This window comes from Peromyscus eremicus, chromosome 13 (assembly GCF_949786415.1).
Source record: "Peromyscus eremicus chromosome 13, PerEre_H2_v1, whole genome shotgun sequence".
In the NCBI taxonomy this organism is placed as follows: domain Eukaryota; kingdom Metazoa; phylum Chordata; class Mammalia; order Rodentia; family Cricetidae; genus Peromyscus; species Peromyscus eremicus.
This window is the reverse complement of record NC_081429.1, coordinates 35,620,907-35,633,943: the sequence shown is the minus strand read 5'-3', so window position 1 is coordinate 35,633,943 and position 13,037 is coordinate 35,620,907. Positions and strand designations below refer to the sequence as shown.

At 44.5% G+C, this 13,037-nt stretch overlaps 1 long non-coding RNA gene across 2 annotated transcripts in view; it reads left to right on the top strand.

The window, feature by feature from the left end:
* Nucleotides 1-8,018, top strand: part of LOC131923098 (uncharacterized) — a 33,419-nt gene extending 25,401 nt beyond the window's left edge. Inside the window, exons 2-3 of one of the 2 annotated variants that reach the window (XR_009382506.1) lie at nucleotides 6,264-6,512; nucleotides 7,722-8,018. This is a non-coding gene — a long non-coding RNA (uncharacterized LOC131923098). Of the gene's footprint in view, nucleotides 1-3,898; nucleotides 6,513-7,721 lie in introns of those variants that run through there. The other variant, XR_009382505.1, reaches the window with a different exon arrangement.
* Nucleotides 8,019-13,037: the final 5,019 nt, after the last annotated feature.

Genomic DNA, 13,037 nt, shown 5'->3' with positions numbered 1-13,037 from the left:
TCTTGATGTTTCTTCTTAGTGGTCATAGCTTTGGGTTGCTCGGAGTTCTGCTGGGGTGAGTCTGATGCTATTGGATCTACAAAGGAATTGAGAGCAAAGAGTATTGAGCTAAGATTTGCAGCAGTGGAGGAAGCTGGACCCTCCTATTTGCCATAGGTGACCCTTCCTTCTGAGATAGAATGGAGATGTATTTTTCTATTGATGCTAACAAAGTGATGATTAGCAGAGCTTCTCTACTCAAATTCATCTTCTGAGCATGAGCTAAGCAGCCTAATTGAATACAAAGTGTAGGTTTCAACCACTCAGAAGTGGAAAGTGGAAGCTGAGTGCTTTTTGGGGCTTCACCTTGTTAATTGTATAGCCTGAGTACATATATACCAAATCTATACCCAGAGGCCAAATAGGGGTAACCTGATGTCCAGGGTTTGGAGTGGTATCCTTTACATGTTACTAAATATAACCAAGACCTAATTGCTGGTGAATAGATTGTCATCACTGATGGTGGAGGTGGTGGTGGTGGTGGTGATGGTGGTGGGGGTGGGGGTGGGGGAGGGGGTGGTAGTGTGTGTGTGCACATATATGTATGTAGAAGCCAGAGGTTGACACTGGTTGTCTTTCTCAAGCACACTCCATCTTATTTCTTTGTTACAAGGTCTGCCATTGAATCTGGAGTTTGTCTCCTAGTGTTTGGGTCACAGGCATACAGTGCTACCTATGCCCATACCTCAGGATATGAAATCAGGCCTTAATGCTTGTGGGGCAGGAATTTCACTGATTAATCCATCTCCCCAGTCCCTGATTTTTTTTTTCTAGACAGACGGACAAACAAACAAACGTGCTTGAGAGAGGCATAGGCATCATGCTGGTTTACCACTTTCATTGAGCTATGAGGGACAGTATTGACACCCTTCCGTCCTAAACCATTCTCTTGCTCTTCTTGTGCCTTTGTTATACCAGGTTCATGTAGAATGTGTCCTGATGGGGTCTTTTCCAGGACAACATACATCTTTGACTTGCTTCTCTGGCAGGGAGGTTTGTGACACATGACACTCAAGCCTGTGTGGCCTGGGAGTAGAATGGATTGTTGTTTAATGGGGAGATCTTTGCTAACAAAAGAACAGGAGCCACATGGCTGAGCACGGTTTGCTCCTTTGTGACTTTTTTTTTTTTTTTTTTTTTTTTTTTTGGTTTTTCGAGACAGGGTTTCTCTGTGTAGCTTTGCGCCTTTCCTGGGACTCACTTGGTAGCCCAGGCTGGCCTCGAACTCACAGAGATCCGCCTGGCTCTGCCTCCCGAGTGCTGGGATTAAAGGCGTGCGCCACCACCGCCCGGCCCTTTGTGACATTTTTATCAGGCATCCTGCACAAGAAGAGCCCAGTTTCCACGGTGGTGGCCAGCTCAATGTTATGCTCTTATATTGACATCCCCAAGCTTATTGTTCAATCCTTCCAAAATCAAACCACCAGTATGTGAGCTTGTGTCCCAGATTCTTCCTTGTGAGTGCTGGGGAACCAGGTTAATACAAAGACTAAGAGATCCGTCATTTTCCAAGAGTGGCATTATTATAAGTAGAGGGTACAAAGACAGATGGGAATGGAATGTATGTGCCGGATTGCATTGTCTTGCCTGTGCTTATGAATGCATATTCACAATGTGGGTAGAAGAATATGAACACAAAAAATGTACTTTCCAGGTCTCCATGGGCAACCCAATCCAACCAAGCTTAGGCACCATTCCTACCCTAGCCCTTACCATAGAGCCACCAGGTCAGCATGCTTAATGTATGACCAGACGCAGTGATGAGGGTGAGAGACAGGGAGGCTGTGGACTTTGGCTTGTAGCTCCCAGGGTTATTTACAAGGCTAATTTTTGTTTTGATGTTTGTTCTCACTATTCACCTGACATATGGCACTGCTACAAAGTTGTTCTCAATAATGAGCTCAAGTGCACAGAAAAAGATCATTTGGGTTTTCTGGAACTTCGTTCATTTTTCTAATTGTTCCTTCTTTTTTTTCTTTTCTTTTCTCAGCATTCTTTTGCTTCTATTTCTCCTCCTCCCCCCCCTTACCCACCTCCCCTCCTCACTCCCCTCCTCTCATCTCTTTTCTTCCTTCTCTTCGTTTTTCCTTTTGAGACAGGGTCTCATTCTATAGTTCAGGTGGTCCCGGATCTTACTATGTAGCCCAGGTTGGTCTGGACTTTATGGTAATCCTCCTGCCTCCGCCTCCTGAACGTTGGGCTTACAGGCATGACCCACCCTGTCCAGCTTGAAAGCTCTACACTTAAGAGATCCAATTACTTCAACCATTCAAGGCCTCTCTACCCTCTGCCCCAGGACCGTGTTGCTGTCTCCTGTTTTGCTAAACGTAGTATACAATGTTCATGGAACACGATGTCATTGAAGGGTAAAGATTTTCCTTTTGGCTTGTGTAAGAGTGGGAAAAGCAGCAAACACCAGACTCATCAGTTCTTTTCCTGTTGCTCCGCACGTGTACTCGAGTCCTGGGTTTTGACCAGTTGTCTACAGTAACAGGCCTGCTGTGGCCAGAACAAAACGGATTGGGGGAAGGGCAAGTGTAGAGAAGATGGATTGTCTGAGAGAGCCTGTCTTCACTGAACCAAAGTGAGAGGTTAGAATAGCCACTTCTAAAGTGTGGGCCCTGGACCATCAGCCTGAGCTTCAGTGTCCCTAAGGATCAGGTTGAGAACGCACTAGGGGGCCTCATCCCATAGAAGCCACAGACTCAGAAACTCTGAGGGCAAGATTTAAAACAAAACAAGCAAGCAAGCAAGCAAGCAAGCAAGCAAGCAAGCAAGCAAACAAATTAACAAAAAGCAACCAAAAACCCATATTTTGGTAAATGCTATAGTGGATATGAGGGGAAGTTGGAGGACTCTGTGGTTTGTATGGCTGGACCAGTGACTTAGAGTTGGTTGCTCAATTGAATCATCTGGGGGAGTTTTTAGAAACCTTGGCATTCAGTATTCAAGTGACACCCCAGAACAACTGAACTGAAACCTCAGATGGTGAGCACTAGATGGTAATTTAAAAAAATTATCATGTATGTGGGGTAGGGGTGCCACTGTATACGTGTGGAGAGTAAAGCATAACTTGTGGTATTGGTTTTATCTTTGTGTGGATTCTGGAAGTCCAACTCAGGTCTCCAGGGTTGTGAGGCAAATGTCTTCAGCCCCCTTGCTGCCCCCTTGATTTTTGTTAGTTTGTTTTTAAGCTTCTCACATAATTTCAATGTGTTATAAAAATTGAAGATCCTTGGGCTAGTCCCTAGGCCCAGAGAGCATCAGTGACCTGAAAGTATTTACCTGATCCACCTTGCGCTTATCTCCTTCCTTCTTCTTTTCTCCAAAAGTAGGCAGCAGGCTGCTTCCAAGAGCTTAATTAAAAACACTACTGCTCCAGACTCACACATTTCTTGTATATATCTGTTTGAATATGGATATGATTATTTCTTGTCCATTTCCCCCGTTTCCTGAAGTATGGGTATCTAACTAGACTGTAGGCCACTCTGGACAATTTTCACCTGGCTTTGACCAAGCTTTTAGGAGCTGAGTAAGTACTGTAGGGCACTTGGGTTGGGAGTTCAGTGGCAAACTAGAGAATTTCAGAGAACTTGGGACTTCTCTGCAAGCACTTCCATCTGGGGTGGCCCTGGCAATTACTATATCAAGTTGATTTTGACCCAGAAAAAAAAAATCACTGTGTTATTTGGCCTTCTGAGTCCCTCTCTCTATTCTACAATGGGTTATAGAAGACAAAACAAAGCAAGATAAAAACACACACACACACACACACACACACACACACACACACACGCACGCACGCATGCACGCACGCGCACACACACGCGCACACACGCACACTCACACAAAAGAGAACTTAAAAAGGTTTTTGTGTCTAAAACTGAAAATGTGTAAGTCCTGAGGGCATGCTGTGAAATAGTTCTGTCCTGGGCGGCTTTCAAAATCCCAGGCTGTTCGTGCAGGATGGGTTTTGACAGTGCCTTTTCCAGATCTGGCAAACCGGGCCCAGGGAGGGTTAACTGAGCCCCAAATCACACAGCAAATTAGCTGCAGGATCCATACCAGAAACCCAATCTCCTAACACCCACTTGGGGACCCCACCCGCCATGATCACGCTTCCTCTTATATTTAATATTCTTTTTGCCAACACAGGATTCATTCCATCCTCCCCTCCCCCAAGGTTTTTATTTTTATTAAGGAAATGTCTGTTTTATTTTTTAAGTGGCTGATAGCTCTCATCAATTAGGAAATTGAGATGGTTTTGAGGACACATTAAGTCATTTTTATGTACGCTGGAAAATGAGTCCGTAAAAGTCTAATGCAGGGTATTGAGATGTCAGGAGTCACGGAAAGGAGAGGATTGGTGGATAATCACAGGGCCTCTGATGCATGGCTCTGGAATTTTCCAGGATTTTTGGAGCGCTTTCATTGTTTATGTTTTATTGGTTGTATCAAAATTGACATGTAAAACCCAAATAGCCATATTTTTCCATTTGGGCCCATGACTCAGAACACTAAGGGTCTTTCTAGAGCCTTCTAACCATTTACCACACCTTAAACGGGAAAAAAGGTTCAAACTCCTTTTATTTACTTTTTCACATGTTTTATATTTTCTGGGCTTCTCGGTGGCAGCTGTAAAAAGGGTTTTTCATCTGCTCATTTAGTTCAGTAATTTGTCTAAACTGAGGCTGTTTCCCTTTTTTCTAATGCCTGCCCAGCTGTCACTGTTGCCTGCTAAAGTGATTTTTCTCTATTATGTTGTCACCTTACACTCCCAGAGGGTCCTGTCCTGCAGGCCTCACATGCATGGAACTTGCATTAAAGTCATTGGAAGCTTTAAGTTGTAAGAATGTGGGTTTGGGGCCCGGGGAAAGGGGCCTGACTATTCTTGAAACACTGGGCTCAGGAGTGATGACCTGTACTGTGGCTAGGAGGCCGGATTCTGTCTTATCTCGGATCTCCCCAAGGACCTTATGGCTCTGATACGATCCATGGCTGGAGGACTTTGGAGGCCGACTTTTCATCCATCCCAAGGGGGGTTTACTAGAGTATCATATTCCAAAGCATATTCCCTCTACCCTGATGGTGCCAGTCAAAGATGCTATCAGAAGCTGGAGAACAGGGGAACACGAGGGAGCAAGGGACACATTGTATTAGGTTCAATGTTTGCTTTGTGTTTGGATCCAACACGTATGAAGGAAGACTCCTGGTTTGGTCAGTGTGCAGAGGGCCTGGATTTTCCAATTGTGTGAATGTTTTCTCCTGATGGCTTAGTTCTGTTTTGCTTACTTATGGCTTCAGGGTGTGTGTTTAATTGATCGCCTGTGAACAGATCAGGGCAAAGAGGTTCGTGGGCTTCAATATTCCATTCTTTGTCAATTCATTGGAATATCATTCTTTAGGAATCGAAAGTGCTATATCATTCAGGTGCCCTCTCTGGGACCATTCTCAGACCTCAGAGTGAAGGCATAACAGGGTGTCCAGCTTCACCCGGCCAAGGCTGCCTGTAACCCAAGATTGGCTGAAACAGGAGGAAGACTTTTTTTATGGAGTGGGGTTCTCTGAGCCATGAGAACATGGGCTACCTCTCTACACAGGCTGAAATTGGGGCTGTGTTCCTTGTAATTTTTAGGAGACTCTAAGTATACTCGGTGGGTCATTAGAGGAATACAGAATTCAGAATTTCTCCCAACTCCTCACAGATCTCAATGTAGCTGTTTCCAAGGGTCCCCACGTGGTAGAAGGTAGCTCAAGCGATGTGACCGAATCAGGCAGAACCTTCATGTCAGTACTGACTCCACAGCCCAAGGTCTGCACTTCCAGGAGGCTGGAAGAAATGCACAAAAGACTTGTCGAGAGATGTGGTGGCTTGAATAAGCATGGTTCCCATAGGTTCATAGATGTGAAAGCTTAGTCACCACGGAGTGGCACTATTTGAAAGGGTAGGAGGCATGGTTCTGTTGGAGGAAGTGTGTCACTGGAGGTGGGCTTTGAGGTTTTCAAAAGCTCAAGCCTGCCAGGCCCAGTGTCTCTCTCTCTCTTCCTGCTGCCTGTGGATCCAGTTGCAGAACTCTCAGCTAATTCTCCAGCACCGTGTCTGACTGCCTGCTGCTGTGCTCCCCACCATGAAGGTAACGGACTAAACCTCCGAAACTGTAAGCCAGCCCCAGTTAACTGTTTTCCTTTGTAGGAATTGCTCTGGTTTTTGTGTCTCTTCACAGCCATAGAACACTGACCAAGACGAGAGGTATTAGAGGGGACACCACACAGCTTTTATAAAATAAAACCTGAGGGATGCTTTAAAGAAAGACTGCCCTGGTGTGAGAAGCAATGAGGTCTTCGGCTTTCAAACCTGGACGTTACTGTGGCATGATAGCATTTACACTCAGACCCATTTTTGAGTAGGCTGCAGAAACGGGACTTCCCTGGCAGGAAGGGTGCTGCTGAAGAGAACCCCCAAGAAGGCCCAGGTATGGCTAAGTGCTACCCATTCCTCCTCTGACCTTCCACTTAAGCTGCTTCCCGAGGTCAGGTATGGTACAAGGCTGGGCTCCCATCTCTACATGCTCACATTCTCCTAATTACTCTTCAAGCCCTTCCCAGCATCAAACTTGCCTTGTTGGTTAGATATTCAGTTGTGTTTCCAGAGCTATTGACCCTGAACTTGGTGCTCCCGAGGGATCTATACCAATATGGGGTTTGTTTACATGCTGGTTTACTGTAGACGTGTAGATGGAGACTTCTCAGGGACACCACAGGACACCAATACACTCAGGTCCATGTGAGTTTTTTAGAGGAGGCACAGGATGATTCTTGGTCTAATTCATAAGAAAATAAGTATTGTGTGACAGAGAGTTTTAGTTTCAAAATCAGAAAAAAAAAAAACCAACAACAAAACAAAACAAACCCACAAATAAGTGGAACGCTTTTCATTTAGAACTTTATTTCTTGGAGTAAGTCATTCCCACGGTGGATTTGTTTCACCCATGTACCTCTCAAGATAGTATGAGGGTAAAATATTTTATATACATATGGTGTATTTAAATATTATGTAATGTGTGTCTTTAGATATACTTATGTTAGATGCATATATAGCATGTAGGTGCATATTAAAATCTTGTACATTGGAACTAGAGAGATGGCTTGGTGGTTAAGAGCACTGGCTGCTTGTCCAGAGGACCCAGGCTTGATTCTGAGCACTCACATGGTGGCTCACAACCATCTATGAGTCCAGGGGATCCTTCTGGCCTCTTTGGGCACCAAACTCTTACTTGCATGGATGGTATACAGATACACATGTAGGCAAATCATTCATAAACATAAAATAATGAACAATAAATTAAAAAAAATCTTTTTCTAAATGTTGAAAAACTTTGAAGCCTAGGTGTACTTGAGATTGTTACATTTTCAAGATTTATTTATTTTTATTTTCTGTGTTTGTATGTGTGCCTGAGTACGTGTATGTGTGCTATGTGCACGCAGATGCCCACGAAGACCAGAAGAGGGTATTGGATCCTTTGAACCGGATTTATAGCAGGTTCTAAGCCACTTGATGTGGGTGCTGAGATCCAAACCGAGGTCCTTTGCAAGAGCAGCAAGTGCTTTAACCTCTGAGCCGTCTTTCCCACTCTGGGATTATTATTTTTGAACTAATGTGTTTCCTATCTTCCTTGTTATAGGTTAGTTCTCCTGACACACGTTTCCAGTGATGTTTACATTTTAAGCAAGAACCATTAGGATGGAAAAGCTCCGTTTGAATAGAATGTACCTTCTCATCCTGAGCAAAATGAAGGCAACAGCTGAAAAATCATAAAGTGTGCACCATTGTTTCCGACCGCAAGAGAAAAGAAGTAAGTCATCACCTGGAACAGAGGTGGTGACCTTCACTTTTACTCTCTCTCTCCCTCTCCTTTTGTGACCGAGAAACAACAATAATAAATTTTGTTCCCTTGCCTATTTCGAGGCAGAGATTTGAAGTGTGTTTTATCACTTTAGCTTGTCCTGGGCCAATCCGCTCCGCTGGTAATGATGAATGAACCCTTGATGCCCATTAGCATAAGTGAACAACGTTACTGTGCTAACTCTGATGGGGTCCTAATCAGTGCCGATTCTCCCTTTGGCTTTGAATTTTGGGGGTGCAGCCAGGTGCTCTCCCAGATGTGCAAGGGAGAGAAGGCCACTCCCTCCCCCAACCTTCAGCTGCAGCAGACTGGTTCATGCCTGACTGAGAACCACTCAACTGTTCCCTGAGCCGTGCACCCTGCTGCATCTAATAAGCCCCCTCTCTCCAAGCCCTGCTCCGGGGAGGCAGACCCAAGTGTGTCCAGGGAGAACGCTCTGCAGAAGGCGTGGGTAGAAGAGGCTGGGACTTGCAGCCTGACATCTCTAAGACAGAGCAGATCTGCAAGGCCAGGCAGGCATCATAGACAAAGCTCCTGTAGGAACATTCCCGGTTTAACCATCCTTTTCCTACAGAGGGGGTCCTTGCACCACATGCAGCTTAGCTCCTTCTCCGGCAGTAGGTGGGCTCGGGAGTGAGCGGGTTTGCAGGCATGCCTGTGTACGGAGAGAGCAAAAGAAACAAAGACTCCACGTGCTAAAGCAGGAAGAGATTGGGATTACCCAAGGTCTGTAAAGCTCTGCAGGGCACAAAGTGGGAGTGGCAAGACAGCATCCAGAGCTCAGGCTATCTGGGGTTTAATTGGGACAGAACGCCAGTGAATTTCGGGTGTCTTCTGGGGATGACTTAAAGTTTCCCTGTCTCGGAGTCCCTAGCTGTACAAAGTCAGGCTTCTCCTATGAACTTTCGACAACAGTTTGAAGCTCCAGAGGCAGCTTTCAGTCCGAGATTTACAAAACATACCTACCGCAAAGCAGGGAGGTGAGCTGTGGTCTCTCTCAAAATGTAGGTTGCGGATCCTCGGGGGAGTAACTCTGTGTCAGCATTTGCTATGGGGTTCCTTTGAATGTCGGTTCCTTTGAATGTCCTCTCTGAAGGACTCCCAAGCTTCAGCACATATCCCAAGGGAAGCCACCAAGATGTCCTTCCCGGGACTTTGTATCAGTTTGTGAGTCATGCAAGACTGACCACAGCGAGAGTCGGTCGTCATCCTGGACTGTCCACCCATGTCTATCTTCAGGCTGTTTCGCTGGACCCCAGAGCACTCAGCTCCTCTTCTTGAGGTCTGTGGTTCCCTCTTCCTTTAGTTCTGAAGATCTCTCAGTATTTTCCTATAAGTCCTCCTTGTGGTGTAAATCAGTCCCAAATCCCAGGGGGCAGAATGTCTAAGTTCTAGCTAGGACCCTGGGGACTTGACTTGAGCCACAGATGGTTTAGTTAAACTTTGGGCTTATTAGCAATCATGCCTCCTGCTTTGAACAAAAGACGGGAGACCCGGTGGCATCTCTGTGGAAGTCCTTCCTAACCGAGTGTAGCTTTTCTGGGATTTGGAAAACTGTCAGGGAATTATGTGCACCACCTTCTTGTAGACTCGGGCAAGCAGAGTTGGAGGCTGAGATTTGCAGGTTCTGGAACCATTCACTGGCTCTACCTCATGGTTCTGCTGCTTTCTAGCTATATGGTCTCTCTGAGGCCTCTCTCTGCTTCAGTTTATTCTTATGTCAGATGGGAATTTGTAAATATGCTTTCATGTGACATTATAAAGATTAAATAAAAAACATAATATGCTCAAATTGGTCCTTAGCATAGAGTAGCTACTCAATAAGTATTGTCTATCTACCTATCATCTATCTATCTATCTATCTATCTATCTATCTATCTATCTATCTACCTACCTACCTATCTACTTTCCATCCATCTATCATCACTATCGTCTCAATTCTGGTACTGAATACTCTAATGTAATCACCAAGTCAGACAACCCAGAAGAAAATTCTGAAGCTTAGTTGTCAGGAAAGTAAAAAGCCTTTTAATATACAATCAAAGAATGAACTGCCTTTTGCTGGTGGCCCACAGACGTGTACGAATGGCAGACTTCTCTGCTAGAGAAAATATTTCTTCCTACTATTGACTCCAAACTAGACTTCCTTCCAATGAAAGATGCGTTTCCAGCCAAGGTATCTCCTGGTTGCTGGGGTAACAACTACAGCTGAGTGAACATAGCCAAGAACAGGAATTGTGTCACAGAACATTTGTATGTGTGTTTGTCTGTAAGCATTCATGTGCAAGTTCATGTGGTTGTGGCTGTGGGGTATCTTTATTTATTATTGTTATTTTGTTAGATATGGTCTCCACTGGCCTAGAACTCATTAAGTTGGCTAGGCTCTCCATGGTGTTCCATAGGTTCCTTGTGCTGAGATTACAGAAGTGTGACACCAACCCTGGGATCATTTTAATACAGGTTCTAGGGCTCAAACAAAGCCCTTCATGCTTGGAATGGAGGTGATTTACCAATGGAGTGATTTCTCCAGTCCCCACATGAAACCATTTTATATTATTAGACTTCATGTTTTAGGTTCACAGCAGCAATGAACGTGAGACATGTATTTCCCATATATGCCTGACCCCACACAGGAAGCCTCCCCAGCTATAAGCACCCCATTTGAGTAGTATATTTGTATCAATCAATGGATATTATTATTATTATTATTATTACTACTACTACTATCAACTATAATCCCAAGTCCATAGTTTGCATTAAGGTTTACTCTAGGCATTGTATAACAATATATGTTTATGTAATACAGAGTAGTTGTGGCACTCTGGTCTCCTGAGGATTTCTTTCATTTGGTGTTTGTAGAACAGGCTTTGAACACAGGACTCTTCCATTTATGAGAGAAGTGGCAGATGCTGATGGCTTTGGGACACCTTGGAGGGCATGGGGATTGATGACAGATGGCTTGTGTGCACCATGACATCTATGTAAAACATGTCTGCTCGCCAGAGATGAAAAACAGCTCACCTTGGCACAACAGGCGTGATATTCATTTGGAGGCTGGAGTCTAAAAAAGATAAATCCCACTGTCACTGCACAAAGAGATAAGAAGGACCACATGACAGTTTTCCATTGATAAAAGATTCTGTCTGTATTTTAAAGGAATTTACTTTCTTCCCCTTTTCTGATACCCACATGAGTTAAGGCACAGATACGCTATCTTTCATGTTTTTGTCAGGATGTGTTATTACGGAGGTGGCAGTGACTCAATTGCCTCATTTAGGGAGCTAAAGTGAGATGCAGACTGTATAGGAGCCAGGGCCTCCAGAGCTAAGAAGCTTCACCCGAAAGCATCCCTGGCCTAGAGGGAAACGAACAGGAACTCATCTGTAACGGGTTAGCTGCATGCTCAAATCTCCTTGGACATTAATCTTCCTTAATGGTTTTAGATTTTCACTGCTGACTAGGATGTTTTTGCAAACCCCACCGGGGAGACACCATATACCATAAGTAATACAAGGCAGGCAGCAATTCAATTAAGTGCCACACAGGTGATGTTGCCACAGAGAGGGTGAAAGAACACAAGAGGATCAGAGTTCCAATTTACCAGCATCCTGACTGTGGGTATGGGGTGAAAGCAGAAGTCCTCTCCCTCTCCCGAGGTTGAGCCAACCTCATCCTTTTAGAGCATCTTAAGCAAAGAAGCTTGTCAACTTCATCTGGCTTCACAGATAGACTTGTCTATGGGCAAGAGGATATACTGGCCACAAGAGGATATAGATAGCCAATAATGTGCTATGTATGTATGTATGTATGTATGTATGTATGTGTGTATGTATGTACCTATGTATCTACGTATCTACGTATCAATGTATCTATGTATCTATGTATGTATATATGTATGTATGTATATATGTATGTATCTATCTATCTATGTATCTATCTATGTATCTATCTATGTATGTATGTATGTATGTATGTATGTATGTATCTATCTATCTATCTATCTATCTATCTATCTATCTATCAATCATCTATTTATCTATCTATACTCTCTCTCTCTCTCTCTGATCTTACGTAGCCCAGGCTGGCCTCCAATTCATGGCATAGTTGAGGACAACTTGAACTTCTGATCCTCCTGTCTCTGCTTCCCAGTGCTGCGATTTGAGGCACGTGCCACCACACCTGGTTTATACAGTGCTAGGGACCAAACCCAGGACTCTGTACATGACAGATAAGAGCTCCATCAACTAAGCCACATCCTCAGCCTTTATTACTTTTATTTATTGACTATAAGTGAATCCTCACAACAAACTGAAGAAGTAAGAACACTTATTCACATTTTAAAGGTTCAGTAACCAAGGTCCCAATATGCCTCATGCCTGAGTGGGCTGTGTAAAAGATCAGTATCGGCTCCGGACCCCCAAGACCAAGTTCTCAGCACAAAGGCAATTTATTTGCCCAGAGGGACAAAGGGCAGGGAATAAGAGACAAAGACAGGAGATAGAGGACAAGGGAGAGGGGGGAAGGGAACAAGGGAAAGGGGGAAGGGGTATTTGTCCTTGGGGGGGACAAAGGACTGCCTCTGGATAGAGAGGAGACAGATGTGGCTCACAGGTAGATGGTGGTTCATAAAGGTAAAAGGGGAAACCTCATTTAGGATGAGGAGTTTAATTTTACTTGGGCATGTTTAATTAGGTGAGCCAAAGAAGGCCTTTGATTGCTGGATTTCAATACCTGGGCCTTGGTAGTCACCCTCAGGAGGAGGAAGTGGCCAAATAAAGGAATGGACCTTGATGGCTAGCTTTAGGAATATAATCTAATGGTTTTTAGCAAGGCAGAGGGAATGGGGGAGAAGGGCGAGGCCTGCCAGAGCCATGTTTGCTACGCTTGAGCTGGCTAGAGTCCCTACAGGTTGTCTGTAACAACCCTACAATATATATGTCCCCTCCTACCTTCTCTTCTAGAATATTGACATTACCCATGAAGAAGAAGAGTCTATTTTCTTTCTTCTTGAACCTGGGCAAGATTTCATGATTGCCTCCCTTCTCAGATGGACAGTGAAGGTGGCACAGTGCCTATCACCCCAGCGTGGTGACC